We start from the raw sequence: 23,748 nt of genomic DNA, 5'->3' as shown, positions 1-23,748 counted from the left end.
TCAGTTAGACAAAGTTAGTAGAGTCAAAGCCTTAAAATGAGAATAATGGGGCAAATTTCTACCTGTTCAATGATGCCTAAAATTGAGCCATAAAAGAAGAATTGATTTTCCTTAAAAATCTTTACTTTCCCATTAAACTGTCTCTTTTTTACTGCAATAAAAATCACTGATTTTTAAATTGCGGATAATTTGAAAGGTGAATATCATATTATACTCACACCCAGGTTTTCTTAAAAGGAGCATTTCAGTATATATTATTCATCTTAGTGGGAGTCTGATTACTCAGCAGCTATTGGAAGTGGTCAATACCTTGTCAGTCTTGTGGGAGATGGGGGCAGTTGGGAGTTCACCACACTTGTTTAGAATCCATAATCTGGGTTGAGCTTCTTCTTGGCCTTGAGGTTGGTGAAACCACATGTGACAATCTCAGCTTGTCCACAGATCTCTCCATGTGCACCCAGTCCTGAGCGAGAAAACTCTCTTCTGTCTCCAGGTACACACTATGTAAGGTGTAAGGTAGACATCCCAGGTCAAATCTAGCCGCTGGACCACCAAAAGGGCCTTTCCTAAGCTCCCCCTCAAGACCTCCTAAGAGATGAATGGAAGCTCTCTAATATAAGGACCCTCAGTGTACTGGGCCTGCAAGAGAAATAGAGGGGGCCTCTGGGACATTTTTGTGAGCACCTGATGATACTAATGCATTTCTTTCTTTTCATTGTTTTCATGGTCCTTACAAAATAACATTGCCAATATATAAATTATTTCATGAAAAGTGGTGTTTATGTTAGCTTTGTATAAAGTAATTTTGAGGGGTTGAAAAAAGCAAGGGGTAAATTGCACCAAACTTGTTGACAAACTCTTGGTCCTAGATTACAAAACTGAGATTTCAAAGCTTTAGGGTGACAGAAGGAATGAAGAGGCAGACTAGAGGTGTTACAACAGACAGTACTAGATAGTCCTGGACATTTTTTTTGTCTGCAGTGGAGGTCAGGGAGCTGGACCACTGTACTCAGGAATGATTCCTGGCCATGCATAGGGAACCATCTATAGTATGAGGGATTTGAACCAGGGTTGTCTGGCATATAAATCAATTCCCTTAACTCCTGCATTAGCTGATTCTAATGGATAACAATTTATTTAAAACATTTAGGCTATGTTTGTAAATAACATTGATATTTTATGTCTTCCTATTCAGAGTCTGGTTTTGGATTTATTTATGTTACAAAATGCTTTGGAATGGAAGGACATTTTTGTATTCCTCAGCATTTAATTGCAGATTGGGATATGGTTTGCTTGGGGCACTCACTAGACCTATTTTTCAAATTAATTTTTATTAAGGTATAACATTCTATTTAGGTTTTATACTTCTGTTTAGTCTGTACATTTTTACCACTGTACTGGAAATATTTAAAATAGGGACAACTAAATCAAAAGTTCTGCTCTGATTTAATTCTCCAATCCTTTACCACCTGAATTTTGAAAGAACACAGCGGTAGGGCGTTTGCCTTGCGTGCAGCCAGCCGGCCGAGCCGGGTTCGATTCCTCCACTCCTCTCGGAGAGCCTGGCAAGCTACCGAGAGTATTCAATATGCCAAACACAGTAACAAGAAGTCTCACAATGGAGACATTACTGGGCCCGCTCGAGCAAATTGATAAACAACGGGAGGACAGTGTTTCCTTTCAAACCAAATAAATTTTTAATGTTCTTTAACAATCTTAGGCAAGAAGGAGTAAAATGAAAGTTCGAAAATATATTGTTAATTTTCATTCTGAGGATATTGAAACAGAAATTTTCTGTAAGTAATATGATTTCTTTTTTACCTGAAGCTAGTGAATGGGGTCAGATCAGTTTCAGCTATATTAATTCATATCTTTGTTCATTTATCTTTTCTCATTATCCCTATTCTTTTTATCAGAAAAGTTTATCCCATAGTATACTACACATATCTCATGGCATACAACACAGAATAATTACTCTATTGTACTTTATAAATTAGGAAGAATAAGGAAGAGTAAATACAACCTTGTTCTCATCTCTGTTATCTGTAAGCATGTCAGATTACACAGCAAAAGTGGTTTAAAGATGCAGAGTAATTATGCTTGTTATTCCACTACCTTTAACCTAGTGAGACTACTCTGGATTATATAGAGAGACCCAGTGTAATCACAAAATCTTTATAAATGGAGGAGTGACAATAAGAAAGAAACAGATGATCATGAGAAAGATCTGGTTTAATGTTACCTGGTTTTGGAATCATGAATTTAGAAATGCGGCCACCTCTAAAAACTGAAATAGAGAGTGACATACTGTAATGCAATCTTCCAGAAGGAATGCAGCTCTGTTATTTCACTAACCCCGTGAGATCTCATTCAGACCAATCTTTACATTGCTAAGATAAAATATGCACCTTATTTTAAACCACTGAATTTGTTGTTTTGACTATAGAAATCATAGGAAACTCTATTTGTGGGAACTCAAGCTTGACGATGACCAATTTTGATAAAACTTTGATTAACTTCATCTTATGTGAAATAAATATTTTATGTTTCAGGTAAAGATAAGCTTCCACCTTAGGTTACTTAGTTTGTAAATTTTGAATTAATTTTACTGAAATATGAAAACTGTGCCTTTAGCTTATACATAAACTAATATTTTGTGCTATTTTCCATGTTTAATGTAAATAACTTATAGACTATGAACTAAATACTAAATAAAAACCTTTATGCCAATAAAAAACAATCAAAAATTGTAATTTTAAGTTCCTAAATCTTTCTTTTGCCATACTCAAATCAATAAAATGTAATCCTTTAAATTGGGAGGATTTGGAAATTTTATCAAAGGAAATATTGATGCAAAAAAATCAAATAAATTATTGCCTAATAATTCCTAATTTATGATGAAAATTAAAGAAATTTTCTTTAAAATTAAACCCTAATATTTAATAAAATTAAAAATAAATTTGTAAATCCCACTATATAAATCATGAAAGTGATCATCATAGGAAAATTAATTTTATGGGTATAATTTTTTTAATGTATTTTGTTTGGGGGCCACATTCAATTATGTTCAGGGGTTACTTTTCACTTTGCACTCAGGAATTATTCCTTGTGGAACTTGGGGGACCGTATAGGATGCTAGGGATTGAACTCTGGTAAGCCGCATATAAGGCAAATGCCCTACCTACTTTAGTATCTCTACAATATATTTGTATAATTTTTAATGTGTTATGTCTTGGGAAAATAAGACATACACTTATTAATACTTAGGTCTTTGTCTTACTAAGCAGTTTCTGCTTGAAAGCCTAAACGAGATAAGTTATTTTAGAGCTTGAAAAGAAGCTGCCTGATGTTTTAGACCAATGGGGATATGTGCATGACTTTTAAAACATTAAATGATAGACATTCTGTTTACTGAATTTGTTACCGAAAATTTGTTACTGAAAACAATAGAAGGGATGTACTTGGTCTATCATACTGTAGTTGGTAGCTATTATGGCAAGTTAGTTACCTCTTCTAAAATTGAGTTTGAAAGGAAGCACAACAAAACATTAAATCATGCGTTCAGACTCCAAAATGAAGTGTTTTCAGCAGTATATAAAATTATACCTATGTGATTTTACTGAAGAAGTGGCTTTCAAACCTTTGACATTTTATCTTGAGACTCAGTGCGTGCATGCATGTGCATACAAACACATACATTACCTCTCCTAGATTGGAAGCAGTGTAAAATTTCAATTTGCTCTTCTATCTGTCAGTCTCTTTCTTTAAGATACTATTTATGACACATATATAATGCCTCACAGATGCTGCAGCCAGCACTTTGAGAATCAGCTCACATAGTGCTTTTTCCAAGGGACACAAGAAGCGTTTAGATTCAATGAACTTCCATATGGGGTAATATGTCTGCTTTACAGACTTTACTGCTTTATTGATTTCCCCCAAAATGAGAGGAATAATTGGAGCTGAGAATCTGACTTTGGAGAAGTATTATTATGCTGTAATTCAAAAAGCACTGTGAAGAGTCAAGAAAGGTAACTAGAGTGGCCAGAATGATACTATAGTGGGAGGGTGTTTGTATTGCATGTGGTTGACCTGGGTTCAATTCCTGATATCCCACATAGTTTTCTGAGCACTACCCAGGAGTAATTCCTGTGCGTAGAGCCAGGAGCAAACCTGGAGAATCACCAGGTGTGCCTCAAAAAACAAACAAACTAACAAACAATAAACAACAATAAAAGAAACAAAATAAAAAAGGGGAAAAAAAGAAACTAGAATCAGAGGAATACCAGGAGTGTGAAGAGCTGAGGAGATGGTGTTGATATGAGAGAAAGGAATTAGCTGATATAATAAGTGACACAGATCATACTGCTCAGGGGAGATGGTCCTAGAGTCGACGGAGCTCATCTTTGTCACTATATCAATCTCAGCTTCATTACTATAAATTAATAAGAAAAATTTTGTTCATCTACTACGTACCTCCTTTTGTTCTTGTCAAAACTCAGTCAGGTTCTTTAGGATTAAGAAAATAAAAGCACATTAGCTAGAAATCTGTTGTTTGGACAATGTGAGAACTCCAATACAGCAATTACATTATCTAAAGTTTTTGTTTTTGATTCTTGTTGGACCAAGAAAGTGCCTTAACCTGTGCTATCTCCCCACCCCAGAAACATTATCTTTGAAAAAATAACTCGATGTAGACTAAAGGTTGGGCACAAGGTTGCTAGCAATCCTCTTTACAACATAGAGTTTCTGAAACTTGGAGTTCCTCAGCTGTGACACAAACCAACTGTCTTGGAAGCATCCTTGCGAGTCAACTACATATTGTCCTTGTGGATCCTTGGAAGGGAAACAGATGCAAAATTGAAGATTATGTTGCCTGCTGGGCCATGAGTTGTACTGTCCTCTGTCTGTGACCTCTAAGTTTATTCATTCTGCCTGCCTCTATAAAAGGTATGACACACTAACTTAATAGCTTGCAAGTAGGCATAAACCCCATACATTCCCAGTTCTTAATACTAAGGTATGAATGCTGCTCAGTTAGCACTGTGATAGTTAACAATGTGACAATAGAATAGGACTTAATTTCACTAAGGAATGATTTTTATGCATATTCACCACACACTCGTAACAAAATTATTTTCTTAGTCATGATGACACTTGAAATGGTTAAAAAGCCAAAGCTGACTCTGATTTTATGGTATCAGGAGGAAAAAATGCTAATTTCTTTATAATTATAGATAAATAAAATACTTATTTTTTATGTACCTAAATATGTATCTAAATGTTACAGAGATATAAATAGAAATTTAGAGCTGATGGAGGAAAGGGCAGCTCTCTGTCTGAAATGTAAAATTGAGCAGAGGTATCAGGGAATTCATTCTGGATAACACCAGCTGAATTTATCAGTTAAAAGAAGTGTGTCTTTATCACAAGATTCAATAATTTGGATTATTTTGTTGTGAGAATAGTTTTGTATTATTTTATTGTGATTTACCCTTATAACATGTTCTAAATTGAGTTATTTTACCCAAAACATATAATAAATCCCTAGCACCTGTCCTCTATGAGTGCAAAATTATTTAAAAATAGGTTTTTATTTTGTTGTTAGGCCACGCCTGGCAATGCTCTTGGAGGTACCAAAAAGAGGATATGGAATGCTAGGATTAAATCTGGGTCAGCAGTGTACAGGGAAATTTCCCTACCCACTGTGCTATTGCTCCAGTCCCCTAGTAATAGCTTTTATAGATGTAATAAACAAGTAAATCAAGGTGATATTATACTGGAGAAGAATAGGTCTTTGATTCAATATGCTAGTTGTCCAAATGATAAAAGAAGAAATATTTAGGTTAACACATATGTAGAGAAACATGTAAAGATACAGATTCATGGGGACAACTGTTCAGGAAACATCAAATATAGCTGGTTTCCACAAGAAGCTTCCAGAACAAGGAAATCACCTGCCAATATTGTGTTTTTTCCCCCACATGTGATGATGCCCATGTTTTACTCCTGTCCCCCGGGCTGGAGTGATAGTACAGTAGGTAAGGTGTTTGCCTTGCAGGCAGCTGACCCAAGTTCGAGTCCCAGCATTCCATTTGGTATACTGAGCAGCTTGAGGAATCATTCCTGAGTGCCGAGCCAGGTGTTACCATACCCAGAATCACTGGGTGTGGTCCAAAAACAAAACAAAACAAAAGAATCACTTGGGGTGTGATAGGGGTTCTTAGGAGACCATAGAGGTTGCCAGGGTTTAAACTGGGTCAGTCACATACTAGGCAAGCACCCTATCTAATGTATATCCAGTTACAAAACCATGGTTTTTAACTTCTTGCCTATAAAACTGATAGTAAGTTTCTATTGATTTTAGCTACAGATTTTGTGTAGTCTGTTACAAAAGTTCTAGGAAGTCAGATACTGTTTTAATCACTATTTTCTTTAGTATCATCTAGACAAGAGTATCATTTAGTATCATTAATACAAGAAGAGAAAAGGGCACTGCAGTGAAATATAAAATAAGTCAGAATGAAAAATAAGTTTAGGAAATTATACACTTAAAAGTTTACTCTATGTAGAGGTTCTAGTAGTTTATAAGACTAGAAAATGATATATCTTCTATAGATACTTGGTTCTAACTCCTTTGTATACTAGATGGGCAATCTTGAAAGTTTTGCCATCTCCTCCATACTGTGGTGTTATCATCTCTTGAATGGGATAAAAATTATTACTCTGAAGGTGATCTGGAGAATTTGAAGAGTGAGGGAGATGTGCAAGAAAAATATTTGCTCCGCAATAGTCAATGGTCTCAGGTTTATATTCTATATTCATTTGACGTTAGTACATATTGGAAATGGGAGAGAAGTGTGACTGGAGGAAGAAGCATCACTGAGGCAGTACTTGCATCAGCACAGTTGAGAGAAACTGGAGAGTTGAGCTATGATAGACAAACAACTGGAGAAAAAAATGAGGCAATGAGCATGAGACATTTCTTCATTCAAACTTACTGGGCATGCTCTGGGACTGTGGCTCATGCATATCAGGACCTGTATATGATTCCTGAGCTGAACAAATTAATTGGTTACTATTAACCAATTAGGTGGGAGCAGTGGTGGTATGATAGTAATCTGTAGACATGCTGATTTCTTTCCATTTCTGTTGATGTTTGAAAAGTATGTGGTATTTAGTTCTTCACTTTTTCTATTTCATTTTATTCTTCAGAATGAAGAGTATTGCTATCTCACTCTACTTAGAAAACTAGATTCCATTTGGGACACTATACCTTAGTCAGACCCAACTAATGTATCTCTAAAGATGAACAAAATGTGTCTCTAAAGATAAACAAAATGAAGAGACAATCCAGTTATTTTATATAATTTCAGAGAAACTTTTTTCTCCTGAAAAAATATTTATGTACCACTAGTTCAATTTAGTATAAAATGTTCCCAGTAAATTCTATCACTCATATATAATGAGATCCCTGATACTAGACTTCAAACTTATAAAGATTACGTTAGAATCCCTTTCAAATTCTAGACACAATTATTTTTGTTTCATTCCTTTAATTTAAAAAATGCCTTTATTGACAGGAATATTGTACTACAGATTTGTCGTACTGTTTATGGTTGTTGTTTCTCTCTCCTATGGTCCCCAAAGGCCATCCCTGAAACTCTCCACCTCCCAACTCAGTTCTGTAGGTCAAATCTCCTGTTGCATTGGACCACTGCTGCTACTTTGCTGGGTAACTTTAAGTCCCACATATGAGCAAGATCCTCTGTCTCTGACCTTTCCTTCTTCATTTTTTTTTTTATTTAATCATCATGGAATACAGTTACAAAGCTTTCATGTTTGAGTTTCAGTCATACAATGATCAAACACCCATACCTCTACCAGTGCACATTTTCTACCACCAATGTCCCCAGGATCCTCCCCAATCCTACCCCCTGCCTCTCTGGCAGACAACTTTCCTCTTACTCTCTCTCTTCTTAATGGGCATTATACTGAGAGGTCATCATGTTTGGTCCTTTATCTATTTTCAGTACACATCTCCCATTCTGAACAATCCCTCCAATTATCATTGACTTAGAGATCCGTTTTCTGTTCCAGCTACCTTCCCCCCCAGCTCATGAGGAAGACTTCCAACTATGAAGCAATATTCCTGTCCCTTGTGTGACCTTTCCTTCTGATTAACTTCTCTGGGTATGATATACTCTAATTCCATCCAGGTCATTCTAGTCACACTCTAGATGCTTTGATTTTGTTTAATAAAACTATATAAAAAAAACTATCCCCTGATGTTAGAAAATCACAATACAAGGAACCCCCACCCAAGTCCCAACCTAAACAAACAGAAGTACAGGAAAACTGTACTGGAAGTGGCAAGCTATTTCTGCAACAAACAAAAGTCACTTTTTCTTGGAAAAAAAGCATTTGTTATAAAGAAAAATTTAAAAATCCATAAAAGCAAAATAAAAATAAAGTTCACCTTTAAATAAATGCTATGATTTCAAACATTTGTTCTTTAGGAGCTCTTGTCATTTAAAACTTGAACATCTCCCACTCTCTCTCTTTGTCTCTCTTACAACACATACTCATGCAACTTAAATATTCACTATAAAACACAAGGACTCTGGACTTAGAATAAAAAGGTAAGTGTCTGACCAGAAAGAATTCAACACTGGATGCTTCAAATGCAGGTAAGAAAAAAACAAAACTGAAATGACAAGTAGACAAATTAATTTTTAACAACTATACAGTGAGTGTGAAATTTGCCAAATAGAGATGACATTTTCTAACACTGAAACAAACAAAAAAGCAAACAAAGAAGCCTCTCTTTTAGAGAATTTCTCTCATTCCAAATCTTATTTGAAAAACTGCTGAAAGTTTTCAACATCATTAAAATAGAATAAATGGCACTGGTCTTCTGTAGTCGAAGACATTAATGTTCGTTCTGTTTACTTTCATCTGTATGGAACATTTCTTTTGTCATTGCAAAACACAACTTTCTATATTCTTAATTTGTTATTGAAAGAAATTTAGCGACATGGGAGGGGAAAGAGAGACAGATAAAGAAGCAAAAGAGATATGTGTGCAAGAGAGAACAAGGGCTTGAGGGAAAAAATTCAAGCAAATCTTCATGGCACATATCTTATGGCTCTTATAGCATAATTTCTTGATGAATGTGTTTTTATTTCCAACCTCACTGACGTAGGAAAATAGTCTTCAAATATATTTCAACAAAACTATGAAAACAAAAAATGATTTCTCTGGTATTGCTTGCCAATTGTATTTGTAAGCTATGAATTCCTTGAATAACCATAGTGGTGATAAAACTTATCCTTTATTAAAAATTTTAATAACTTTAGTGTAATAAAATGTTGAATCATTATGTCTATACCAGAAACTAATATAATGTTATACAATTAAAATAAAATTGCTTTTAATACAATTAAAAGTTTGTTCAATAAAAATGACACATTTCTTTTGAATAAGATTAATGCTTAAATTGCAAAACTGAAAACAGTCATTTAAAAATGTGTCTTTTCGGCATCCAGCCGAAGAGAAGAACAACATGGAGGGCGGGATCCACAGATCCCGAAGGAAAAAAAAAAAACAGGTTCCAAAAAGAGCCGAGATCATCGGGAAGCCCCAGATGGGGTAGGTACCGCATCCCGCCTCCCCCAGATGGAACCCCAGTGACCAGAAGCCTCTACAACCACAGCTCGAGTATGCGGGAACTTGGACTTTTCCTCAAATCTGCCGGGACTGCAACTCCCAGGTAACCTCAGATTCCGGAAGTCACGCCCACAGCCCGCCCCCCAGCGCCATATTTACAGCATTCAGCCAAAGAGAAGAACAACATGGAGGGCGGGATCCACAGATCCCAAAGAAAAAAAAAAAACAGGTTCCAAAAAGAGCCGAGATCATCGGGAAGCCCCAGATGGGGTAGGTACCGCATCCCGCCTACCCCAGATGGAAGCCCGGTGACCAGAAGCCTCTACAACCACAGCTCGAGTATGCAGGAACTAGGACTTTTCCTCAAAACCGCGCGGCCTCTCATGCGGCCGCGCGACATCTCTCTATATACAAAGTGATCCATGGGAAGTAAATGACCCAATGTTTCTCTCTGAAAATCATAGTTAAGTTTGGAGCACGGCCACAGCCCCAGAAACACAAGGACTTAATGCATAACCCAGCAGCTTGGAGCAGAAAAGTGAACGGGCTATGCGTTAATCCAGGCCATCATGACTGTCCGGAGGGGAAAGGGTGTTGCCCCATTCGCCCTCTCCTCTCTGGAAAGAAAGATGGCGGCCACATGGGAGCCTTGTGGACAGCAGGTATGAGCCGGGGATGTGGGGGCGACTAAAACCTCATGGGAAAGGGGACATTCCGGTCCATCCTTCACGCCCTAACGAGGTCACCAGTTGCCCCCCGCGAGCGGCTCTCCAGCACGGCCACAGCCCCAGAAGCACAAGGACTTAATGCAGAACCTAGCAGCTTGGAGCAGAAAAGTGAAAGGACTATTCGTTAATCCAGGCCATCATGTCTGCCCAGAGGGGAAAGGGTGTTGGTCCCTTCCGCCCTCCTCCCTCTGGAAAGAAAGATGGCGGCCACATGGGAGCCTTGTGGACAGCACTTATGAGCCGGGGGTGTGGGGGCGACTAAAACCTCATGGGAAGGGGGCGTTCCGGTCCGTCCTTCACGCCCAACCGAGGTCACCAGTTGCCCCCCACTAGCGGCTCTCCAGCACGGCCACGGCCCCAGAAGCACAAGGACTTAATGCAGAACCCGGAAGCTTGGAGGAGAAAAGTGAACGGACCATGCGTTAATCCAGGCCATCAAGTCTGCCGGAGTAGAAAGGGTATTGCCCCATTCGCCCTTTCTTCTCTGGAAAGAAGGATGGTGGCTGCATGGGAGCCTTGTGGACAGCAGGTATGAGCCGGGGGAGTGGGGGCGGCTAAAACCTCATGGGAAGGGGGGCGTTCTGGTCCGTCCTTCACGCCCTACCGAGGTCACCAGTTGCCCCCCACTAGCGGCTCTCCAGCACGGCCACAGCCCCAGAAGCACAAGGACTTAATGCAGAACCCAGCAGCTTGGAGCAGAAAAGTGAAAGGACTATGTGTTAATCCAGGCCATCATGTCTGCCTGGAGGAGAAAGGGTGTTGGTCCCTTCCGCCCTCCTCCCTCTGGAAAGAAAGATGGCGGCCACATGGGAGCCTTGTGGACAGCAGGTATGAGCCGGGGGTGTGGGGGCGACTAAAACCTCATGGGAAGGGGGGCGTTCCGGTCCGTCCTTCACGCCCTACCGAGGTCACCAGTTGCCCCCCACTAGCGGCTCTCCAGCAGGGCCACGACTCCAGAAGCACAAGGACTTAATGCAGAACCCGGCAGCTTGGAGCAGAAAAGTGAACGGATTTTGCGTTAATCCAGGCCATCAGGTCTGTCCAGAGGGGAAAGGGTGTTGCCCCAGTCGCCTTCTCCTCTCTGGAAAGAAAGATGGCGGCCGCATGGGAGCCTTGTGGACAGCAGGTATGAGCCGGGGGACTGGGGGCGACTAAAACCTCATGGGAAGGGGGGCGTTTCGGTCCGCCCTTCACACCCTACCGAGGCCACCAGTTGCCCCCCACGAGCTGCTCTCCAGCACGGCCACGACTCCAGAGCACAGAAACACATTTCTTAATTATCTGACTTTCAGTAGAAATACTTCCAGGGTCAATAAGTAAAATAGCAGAAATCCAAAACCAACAAATAATTCTTGAACCCAGCTGTAGAAAGCAAATCACTTCACAATGCTTTGTCAGCATGTCTGATTAGGGGGGGGAGGGATAAACTCTAAATAATAGTGGTGAATCTTTTATTGAAACAATGAATCTAATCAAAGCAGATAGAGTGTTAACTAGAATTCATCTGCCCCACAGGGACTGGGAGGGGTGGGGGTGGGGTTTTATTGGGGTTCTTCATGGTAAAAAATAAGTTTTGGTAAAGGGAAATGTGCTTGATATTTGCATGACTGAGACCTAAACCTGAAAGCTTTGTAACCTTTCCCATGGTGATTCAATAAATAAATAAATAAATTAAAAATAAATAAATAAAAAAATAAATAAAAATAAAAATGTTTCTTTTCTTGTCATTTATACAGTTGAGTATGAAAACATATGATACAGGGTAATAGCAGAAATAAGGTAACTAATTTTCTGCACCAAAATATGGATCATGATCTCCTAAACATGTGAATAAAGAGATAATGTTTTGAGAAATTGTGAATTTTTTTATTGTCAGAATCTCTATTTGTGAGATATTAAGGTTTAAGGACCAAAAGATAATAGATTGGAGTGCATGCTTTGCCTGCAGGAGGTCCAGGTTCAGTTTCTAGCACTATACAGTTCTTTGAGCTCTGCTGGGAGCAAACTCCAGAGCATCACCAGAAATGGTCCACACACACACACACACACACACACACACACACACACACACACACACATATTCTCTCATTCCATCTCTTTCTCTCTCACACACATACCATTAACTTTTAAAAAACATGCAATAATCTGTACACACATACATTCCTTTTATTTTGCTAGAAAATTTACTTTAATATTTGATAACTGCATTTGTACATACTAAGAATGCCAAACAAATAATTTACGGGTGACAATTAGCACACATTTGTTGGAACAATCCTATCTATTCTTTTCTCTTTAGGAAATCTAATCTTTTACTCTGAGGTGTGCATGGGTCACCTGTTCTCTGCTTCTGCAGTGCCCATGATTTCCCTTCAACATAATAAGTTAAAAATTCTTAGAAATAACAATGATACATTAAAATTCTTTCCTTGAAGATTTGTGTATGTTTTATCTTATGAGTATAGGAACTTCCTCACATGCACAATGTTCTGATATCTAAGGTTTCTCAGTTCTCTGGTCATTACTAATAATAACTATTAGCAATGTTGAAAAGAATGACTTGGCCTATTTTAGCTGTTTGATATTGCATGTTTGAAAGAGTGAACAAAAAGGGGAGAGAGACTGGGAAAGGAGGGGTAGGACTTACAGTCCAACTTTAGCTTTGTCATATGAAAGATGCTTCTGATGACTTCTCAGGATCTGGTGAGTGATGTCAGAAATTACAGGTAAATTCCCTCTGTGTATTTTCCTTTGCTGAGCCAGGGCACAGAGACATACCAAGATAATGGAATTTTATATGGTACCATATAAAAGGACTGTGTTTAAGCTATCTAAGTTTTGATTTACTGAGAATTTATGCAAAAATAATTCTTATTTTTTTCATTTTGGTTTTGGGCCATACCTGGGTTTACTTCAGACTTACTTCTCGCTCTGGGCTCAGGTATCACTCCAAGTGGGCTCTAGGTACCATACGCTGTTCTGGGGATTGAACCCAGGTTGGCCACATGCACCTTACCTGCTTTACTATCTTTACAGATCCAATAATTTATGCATTTCTATAAAATAAATAAACATACATGTTAAGCTGGAGAACAGAAATATTTATTTGATTTTTTATTGAGACGTAAATCTACTCAACAAGAATTTACAACTTTCTGTATTCTTATTATACTATTTTGTATTACTTCTTACTTTTATGAAGTTAAAATATATGAATCTATGAATGAGGAAGTGAAAATTTCATGTAGACCTAATTTAAACCCTGTACTCTCAAGTAAAGTTTGCATTGAATCTATTGTACTAATTATTGATGGTAATTGTGACAATTGTCTTATTTTTATCTACTTTAATTTTTAAAATTTTTATTTAAAAATTTATTCTAAGGGGCCACACACGGCAGTGTTCAGAGCTTACCCTGGCTCTGTGCTCAGTGATTACTCCTGCATATCTGTTACATTCATTATATGAGTACAATATAATGGGAGTTTTATAATAATAAAAACTTGCTTTTGAAATCAGGTAAACCTGCGTTCACATCTGTTCTTCATACTTATTGTGCATTTAATGTATTTATTTGACCTCAATAAATATCAAGCTTCATATCCACAATATTAATACCTATAACTGAGATAGTCCTGTCCCGTTGTTGCCGGAGGGACCAATTAACAAAATATACCAATCGCTTTAGAAAATTTCAGTATTGGAAGATAGTGGATTCATGCCCTATAGGTGACAATCTTGCCTGCATGATTATAAGATTTAGTGCTTTATTTCTTGTGGGGGTGGTTTGGGCCATATCTGGTGATGTTCAGGGCTTATTCTTGAATCTGTGCTCACAGATCACTCTTGGTTGGGATTAAGGAGCCATATGGGATGCTAGAGATCAAATTCTAATTGGACACATGCATAGTGAGCACCATACCCACTGTACTATCTTTCCAGCTCAAGAATTAGTATTTTTTTAAAAAAACAATCTTCTCAATGGCAAAAAGAAAAGAAAACACATTTTTAGAAATGGGAGGTTGTAGGTTGGTTACTCTGCAGTGAACAATCCGTTCTCATCTGAAATTATATTTTGAGTTATACTATATTATATTACTATGTTACTGAAAATCTAAGAAGATTTTTTAATTTTTTGCCACACCTGGTGTGGTACTCAGGGCTTTCTCCTGGCTCTGAGCTCAGGGATCACTGCAGGGACCATGTGGACTGTGGATTAATGCTGGGTCAGAAATATGAAAGGCAAATGCCCAACCAGCAGTACTATCTCTCCACTCCCCTGTGTATGAGAACTTTTGCATTCATAATGTTTTTCAGATGCATCAGGCAGCATTATGAGATACAAGAAAGTTTTGTATTTCCATTTCATAGGAGAGAGAAAGCTAATACATTGCTATGTCTTTTTGAGAGCAAATTAATTTTCCTTTTGGCACCTTTACCATAGGATGAATAGAGATGAAACTTCAATTAATCTGAATTATTTTTATTCACATTCCTTTATCAAGACTGCTTAGAGAAAAGTGGAAGAGATGGCGTTTAGGTCTGTTAATTTATATTTTTGGACATCTCAGTTAAGAAGATATATGGATGGTGAGAAAAATGAAGCTATTTTCCAAAATGAGTTTAGGTTTCATATACTTAAGCTTACCTGACAGTTAGCATTATCTTGGATCATTAACTGCATCCGTGTGTGTGTGTGTGTGTGTGTGTGTGTGTGTGTGTGTGTGTGTAATAAGTAGGGCTGAATTGATAGAAGGTTATGTTACTCAGGTTTTTATCCTCCTGAGTGAGCTGAGTTTAGGAGTTGGAGGGGAATATATATATATATATATATATATATATATATATATAATTTTTATTAGTGAAACACCATGAGGTACAGTTGTAGATTTACAAACTTTTGTGCATGGGTTTTGATTATATAATGATCAAATACCCATCCCTCCACCAGTGCCCATTTTCCACCACCATGGATCCCAGTATCCCTCCCACACCCATCCCCCCCATCCCACCCTGCCTCTGTGGCAGGGTATTCCCTTTTGTTCTCTCTCTCCTTTTGGGTGTTGTGGTCTGCAAAAGAGGCATTGAGTGGCAATCATGTTCAGTCCATAGTCTACTTTCAACATGCATCTCCCCTCCTGGGAGGATCCTCCAAACACCCTTTATTTGGTGCTCCCTTCTCTATCTGAGCTGCCCTTTCCCCTACAATGCCCGGCTGGTCTCTAAACCATGGAGTAATCCTCCTGGTACTAATCTCGGCTATTCTTGGGTATTAATCTCCTATTTTGTTACTTTATGTTCCCCAGATGAATGCAATCTTTTTATGTCTATCCTGGAGGGGAATATATTAATCTGATTACAATTCAGTTGTTAGAGTTCCTGCAGTTTTACTGTGACTTTCTTTTGTGATATTTTTCTATTTTTTGACAGATATTATAGAAAGCTCTCGTCTTTGATTTTTTACACACTATTTACAGTTTAGAAAGCCCAAACATATCTAAATAGTTTGAAAAAATTTAGTAGAAAAAGCAATAAGTTGTTGAACTTAAGACTTTTTTTGAAGTCAAAGACTGAATTTCTTTTTGTATGCTCTTTCCTTTTCACAATACCTCCCAGGATAAAACCTAGATTAGATAGGGAGTAAGAAATAGCACTTATTATTCAAAGTAAATTATCCACTGCATTTTTAAAAAGAATTATTTGTTAAAAGAACCCCACTAAAACTTTCAATCTATGTATCAAAAATCAGAAAAATACGAATAATTCTGTTCTTTTATTAGTAAGCTTGTGTATGTGTGCATGTATATGTTTGCATATAGTTTCTCAAAACATTCTCACATTTTCTCTCCATCACTTATCTGAATCCCAAAGTGATGAGTTATCACAGATTTTCCTTATCTAGTTGCATTGTTTTGTTGTGCCTTAAGAAATGGACTTTCTTTTGAGTTACCGAAATGAACTATCCACAATTTTTCGATGTTGATCAAATAGAACAAGTACAACTTTTATCTCAGGATCCTCAAAGCTCCTTTTTTGGAAGATAAATAATTTAAGTCACCTTGGTTATTCTTTCAAAATAATTTTTATAAAATGAACTTCCTATGACATTGTAGGTCTTAAGGTGATTTTTAAAGTAACCCTGGAAGTTGTTCCTTATTTAAGTTGGTTAAGTTAAATATTTCAATTCATATATAAAATTAATTCTTGGGTGGTTGTAGCTTTGGTTTGAAGAATTCTTATAAAATATTTAAGCAAATATTCCTTTATTACAAAAAGACAGTATTTTAAGAAAGAATAATTCTCAAGAATATTTCTTGGGGCCTGAGGAATACTCAGTGGCAAAATGAGTCTGTCTTGCAAGTGTGAGACAATGAGCTAAAATACCCGTGATGTCTGTGTGAGCTGAGCACAGCCATGTGTGCTCAGACTCCTAGACTCTTTTGTCTAGGAGTCCTGGTGCCACAGCCAAGTGTGGGTCTTCAGTGCACAGACTGCTGTGTGCATGCGAGTACTGCAAATAAAGATGTTCCTGGCAGGGTACTGGGCCAGGAGTCTGACCAGAGAAGCATGTATGTGAAGTTTTTCAAAGATGCTTGGCAAGAACTGTAAAAGGAATGTGTGCATGTATCACAGTTAATGAGTGTTTTCCCTGGAGACCCCTGTGGCCAATTGTGTGAGTAGCACACCCAGGGATGTGACTCCTGGTAGGCACTGTAACCAAGTGTGTGTGAACCTTTCATTGTGATAAAAATAGCAAAGGAAAGGGAGGTGGGGGAGGGGAAATACAACTCTTAACAATTAGCTCAAAGCAAAATTTAGATAAGAAAAAGCAAACATTCCACAACAATGTATTTTTTTAATATTGATTAGAGGATCAGGCTAACACAATATACTGAAAATTGTAGGGCAGAGATGCTGAATTTTAAATCCTGGCATTTTCTACTTTGGCATTAAGCCCAGATGCTCAGTTCATTGAAGAGGATGAGATAAACAAAGTTAACAACAACAATAACAAAATTGTTAATGTGAAACTGGCTAGCTCCCCAGTAGATCCGTGAGTTGTTTTACATAAAAATTAGCTTAAGAAACTCACAATATTTATGAAGTTACAGTTATTTATCTGACAGCATTACTATGATAGTCTGAGGCCCAGGCTTCTCTTGCCCTGTAGAACATTACTTGTAAATCCTCCCCAATTTTTCCTTCTAGTATGAGTTCTGTCTCTCTAGGGCTCCAGGACCTTCCTCTCAAGGCCTGCTGACCCTTAGCTCTTTGTACCTTTTTCTTTTTTGTTTTGTTTTGTTTTGTTCTCTGGCCACTACCTGCTTTCCTACAGGTGAGGGGTCAAAGAGAGCTGTCAGAATCTGGGCAAGAGCAAAGGGTCAATGAGGAAGTTCCTGACCTGTTTCTTTCAAGTGTTTGCTCTCTTCACCCTTGCGCCATTTGCATGATCTATCTGAATGAAATATCACCTTTCACGTGGGTGATATTTCAAATGACCAATGTGTTAATTTGATTACCTGACTCACTTGTCACTTTTCACCTCTCTTCCCCATAACAAAATCATCTTATTTGTAAAAAGTACAGAGGAGAAATTTAAGGGGAAATAATTATCTGGTCTGCTTGCCTTGTCTACTAAAGTGATTTTATGAGGTCATTGAAAGATCAAATACTAGGCTTCTTTAAATATATTTTTACTGTTTACTTATTCTCTGCTATTTTTCATCATACCAATTTATTTCTTATTTGTTGCCTTTATGACAAAGTTCTCATCAACCTTTGTAGTAGTAAAAGGCACTTAAGGAAAAATAAGTTGAATAATTTTCTCAAATAGGACATCTCTGAGTATTTGAATAAACTGGTGAGAGAATTTGAGAATACTAATTCAGAATATCAATGTAACCAGATCTCTTAATTAAACATATTTAAAATATGGCTTTAACTTTAATATTCATGACTTTGTCATAATTTCTTTATTATTTTCAAAATCAGAATCCTCAAGTATTCACCGAATTTCAAACTTTGCACAGAGATCCATGCCTGATCTCAAGTACTAGCATAGGAGGTGAGTGCAACATGCGTTTGCCAATCTAGGCAAGAAAATCAATTACTTAGATGTTTTCAAATGAATAATTGAATGATGGGAGCATATCATTTAAAATTAGATTTTTCTTTGTTCCTAAGAGTATTTGAGAGTATAATCTGGGGGCCTAGGAAAAGTTTTTCTGAGGAATTATTGTTGTCATGACCATGCATAGGACTAAATTAGGCAAAGAAAAAGAGCAGAGTGCTCTAGGCAGCATATGTGTAGGCAAGGACAGTGGGGAATAGTCCCAGAGGTGTCAGCATGAAGTTATAGAGAAGATCATGAAAACTAGCAGGGAGAGAAACTGTGAGACTGCTATTCAAAGACTGAGAAGTATAAATGCCTTATTCAGCCCTTGAATATTTTATAATGTTTTGGAAGAGTGAGAGGAAAGATGAACCATGCTGGCTGAAGTGAAAATGGGGGCAAATAGATTACTCACCAATTGTGGGACAAGCTATGAATGAGAGCAACAATGTGAGGAATTATGAAGGATCTAACACGATTGCAGGTCAGGGAATAATGTGTGTCTGAAACTGGAAATAGGAAAAGTATTCACAGATGAATATCAAAACTTGATTTTGAATTTATTAATTTGTAATGTCTACAAGACAGATCAATTTGGTCATTGAGTATAGGAAACTGGAGCTTGACCTGGAGAAATAAGACCTAGGAACCTCAATACCAATTTAGTACCTTGGTTAGAGTTTGGTCTAAGTGATTTAAATGGAAGAATTCATTTAAACAAGTGGAACAGTGGTTTAAACAAGCTAGAATAATTCTAAGGGCTGGAGCGATAGCACAGCGGGTAGAGCGTTCGCCTTACAAGCGGCCAACATGGCCGACCCGAGTTCGATTCCTCCGCCCCTCTCGGAGAGCCCGGCAAGCTACCGAGAGTATTCGATATGCCAAACACAGTAACAACAAAGTCTCCAATGGAGACGTTACTGGGCCCGCTCGAGCAAATCGACGATCAACGGGAGGGCCTTTACCTTTACCTTAGAATAATTCTAAAATTTCTAGCAATATAGAGAAAGCTAATATAGTCCAGGGTATGTTGTTATTCACTTTAATACATACTTTTATCTCTGGGCCTACAGCAGTTACTCCAGTCTGTGTCAGTCTGAATCCATTCAAGCCCCAAAGAATGCAAAAAGTGATCACTTCTTTCAAGGATATTGGACCTTAGACATGTCATACACAACTTAAAGAAAATGCACTTCAAGGGCTGGAGGAATAGTACAGAGGCTAAGGATTAATACAAGGTTTATCCCTGGCACCCCATGTGGTCCCCAAGCATCACTAAGAGTGATCCTTGAGTGCAGAGCCAGGAGTAAGCTCAGAGCACCAACAAGTGTGGCCTCCTTTTCAAAATAAAAAGTACACTTTGTATTTAGTTATTTGGTGTTCCCCAGTCATCTTCCTTATAAAGTTGGCAAGTGTTAACTGAGAGCAGGGGTGGAAAAGATTTTTCAAGAAGTTGCTAGAAAGGAGAAGAGTAAAGATTAAGCTAGAGGATGAGACGGATCAAAATAAGACTTTTTTAAGATAGAAAATTTTTGATATAATTAAATTCTTGTGGGATAATCATGCATACATAAAACCAAAGACACTGAAAAAAAAGGCATAATTTAATGTGGAACAACTGTGCTAGAAATAAGATAGAAAATTCATTTTCAGAATAGATATGCACAAAGCCAATGCAGAAATGTTTGTGGACTTTGTGCAGAATTTAGGTTGTGTCATTTGTTCATTTATATTTTCAATAGGAGATTTTTTTCTCCTATTTCTCAACTTTTGCTGAGAGTAAATGAGAAGGTGACAGGAATCAGCGCTGCACAGGGAAGAGGTTTGAGAACATCTGCAGATGAACAGGCTGTGCCTATCAGGCTTTTAGTGTAGCCACAGGCTACATGAGATTAAGACACTCTAGACTTTAATGTGCACAAATAATCACGAGACTCTGGCAGTTTTAAATTTGTAGTTTGTCAATAAAAAATTGACTAGAGATTTAAGTTGCTGTGAAATGGATGGGTCATTTGAGGTTATCAGCTGAATTTCTGAGTTTAAAAATAAATGCAATTTTTTCAATCACTCAACATTGAAACTATTCTTGTCTACTCTCTGGCCTATATAACTTTATTATTATTGTTGTTGTTGTTGTTTACTATTATTATTATCATCTTTGGACAATACTCAGAACTGCTTAGGTCTTACTCCTGGTTCTGTGCTTAAGGATCGCTCTATCAGTGTTCAGGGAACCATGTGTGATGCCAAGGATTGAACCAAGGTCCATGGGTGCAAGGTAAATTCCTTACTATCTTTCTAGTCCCAAGACTATTTGACTTTACGCATTTTTCATTTTGCAATGTATGTTACAAGTGTTTCTATTTTTTGTCAGTCTTTTTTTTTAATTATAACACCATGGATTGCCAAGTTACTCATAAAACAGTTGTTTCAGGCACTAAATATTCCATCAATACCAATACCACTTCCAGTGTAATGTTCCCACCAACAATGTTCCCAGTCTCCCACTGACTACCTCCTTGATGGATGAACACAACGATTTTACTTCATTTTTTTTGTTACAACACAAAGGCAAATGCAACATACACAACTTAAATCAATAAAAGTCCATTTGTGATATCATCATATCTCATGATGGTTTTACTGGAGTGATTTTCTGAGGATTTTGGTGCTACTGAAGAGATTTCCTGGGGATTTACTAGGCTGTTTGGTGCTACCTGAGCCTTCTATGTTAGTATTTAGGGCCATTAAGCTTGGTGGGCTTCTCTGCAGCTTTCCCATCAAGTTTTCTGTGATACTACTGGGCTAACAGTACTATGAAATTTGGAATTGTTGTTCCAGGAGCTATGGGACTGGATGGATTTGGTGGCTTGGCATTATGAGGAGGTTCTCTGGAGCTGGTCTCTTGGAGGGTGTCTTGTGTAACTGCAGACTGCTGTGCCTTAAGGCAGAAAGGAAAAAGGAAATCTGCCTGCCCTCATTTCAAGAAGGCCCCAGTCATCAACCTGAACCAGTCAACCTAGGAAGACTCCTGGGAAGTATCCGGAACATCATGTTCTTTTTGAGACTAGTTGTGGAGCTGGGTAGTTTCTCTGCTAGAAGCTGTGGTTGAGGTATGCTCCATATTCCAGGGGTGTGGAGAAGGTAGGAGGGGTAATCTACTCACTCCATTCCTAGGACACCCCAGAGAGTTCAGTCTGTAGACCAGTCCCACCTAGGAATATTTGGCTGATTGCTTTCTTTTTGTAACTAGTGTTTATTGTCATAGTCTTATTTAAAGACTATGTTACGCCATGTTACTGACACCCGCTCAACCAAATTGATAATTAATGGGATGTCAAGTGATCAAGTGATCAATACTGATTTGTGCATGTACATGTGTGTGTGTGTGTGTGTGTGTGTGTGTGTGTGTGTGTGTGTGTGTAAATCTCCAGGACTGTTCAGTGGCTCCTAGGCTTCTCCTAGCAACATTCTGGGAACTGATCCAGATGATTCAATGAGGCTGATGACGTGATGCAACTCAGGCCCACATGTTACTGGAAATGGAGCTCTAGTCCTTGGGCTTGACCCCCTACCAGTCTTATGCTAAAGTATCTCCAATTTTCTCCACATGCAATTTTTTTGTTTTAATCTTCCAAATGTTATTTTAAAAGAAAAAGCAATGTTTTAAATTCACTTGTGAACTTTTGCATTTCTCTGGTATGCTTTTCTCCTGCCATTTTTTAACCCATCTTTCCTCTCTCTATTTTGTCAGTAGAGGTGTTTCCTGCCCCCACTCCCATCTTGAGACTTCTATCTCCCCCAAAAGTTTCACATTTAAGTTTATTTTAGTGCAATAAATCGGAATAAGTCAGGAAGAATCATCTCTGAGGCATGAATGAAAGAAAAAATTAAAATATGTGGCATACTTGCCTACATCTCAGTATCCTTTTTTCCTGACTTTGGTTATTATAAACCAGCAAGTAAACAAGTACAAAAAGTGAACAGAAAATCTGGCAGTTTTGAGTGTAGTCTTGTAATGTCTCTCTAGAGACAGCTGAAATTACTTGAACAGAAGTTGTCTCTAGCTTTTGAGGTCTAAAATGTGGAAACTTAGAGAGTTTGCAATGTAATTATTCTGCTTATTTTGTTCATATATCACAGTGTCTGTCCTTTTAATAGTTTGTCAGGCAGAATCAAGACTTACTAAATCTCAAAACTCTAATGCGGATATCTGATTTTAATACACATTATGAACTCTTTCAAATGACTACTTTTAATTATTCTGCTATAAAGAGAATATTCTTGTAGGGAGACTGAACTGTTGAATGAAAGTATAACATTTTATTATTTCCATTATTGCATCTCAGTAATAAAGAAATGGTGTACATAAGCAAGACAGAGACATGTTACTGATAATAGGTTTTGTTCTTAAACATTAAATTAAAATGTCAATGCGTAAAATATAAGTAATTAAAAATGTACAAAAGACTTTCAGATTCTTTATAGTCTATTTTTCAGCTACATAAATAAAAGAGTAATCTTAAGTATGTTCCAGTGATGTTTAGTCAAGGTTACTAGGTCCAGTGTGGCTTATACAGTGGTAATAACTGAGATCCAATGAGCATTTTCTTTTGATCAAGGCATTTCTGAGTATTATATTTTTCACTCCGAGTTAGATTTTGATATGATGGAATAAATCTTATAACTCAAGAGAAAAACCCTCGCAATTTGGCTATTAATTTTTTTCAGAGATAGAAAGATACTGCATTAGAAGCAAAATTACAATAATATTCTTAATTATCATGATTAAATATCCACTATGATAACTCCATGTCTGGTATTTAGAACATAGAGATTTTGAAAACATCAAGAGGAAAAACTTCAGGCATAGTTCTTATATCAGCTATTGGTAATTAATCTGGTTGTGGCAATGGAACATTACTCAAGAAATAATCTGGAAGGATAACTTTCACTCTATGGGACACGAATATTCTTCAGAGAGCTTTATTTGGGCCAAGGGTGAGTCGGAGTGACATATCTATCACAGTTTTACATATATGGCAAGAGCCTTATCTCTTTTATTTATTTATTTATTTATTTATTTATTTGTTTGTTTTTTATTAGTGAAACACCATGAGGTACAGTTATAGACTTACAAATTTTTGTGTTTGGATTTCAGTTATACAATGATCAAGTACCCATCCCTCCACCAGTGCCCATTTTCCACCACCATGGAAGGGGAGAATGTGCCCAAAC

The sequence above is a fragment of the Sorex fumeus genome, unplaced genomic scaffold (genome assembly GCF_029834395.1).
Source record: "Sorex fumeus unplaced genomic scaffold, SorFum_2.1 ptg000014l, whole genome shotgun sequence".
Taxonomy (NCBI): Eukaryota; Metazoa; Chordata; class Mammalia; order Eulipotyphla; family Soricidae; genus Sorex; species Sorex fumeus.
The sequence above is the reverse complement of the archived record's forward strand: the minus strand, read 5'-3'. Positions refer to the sequence as shown.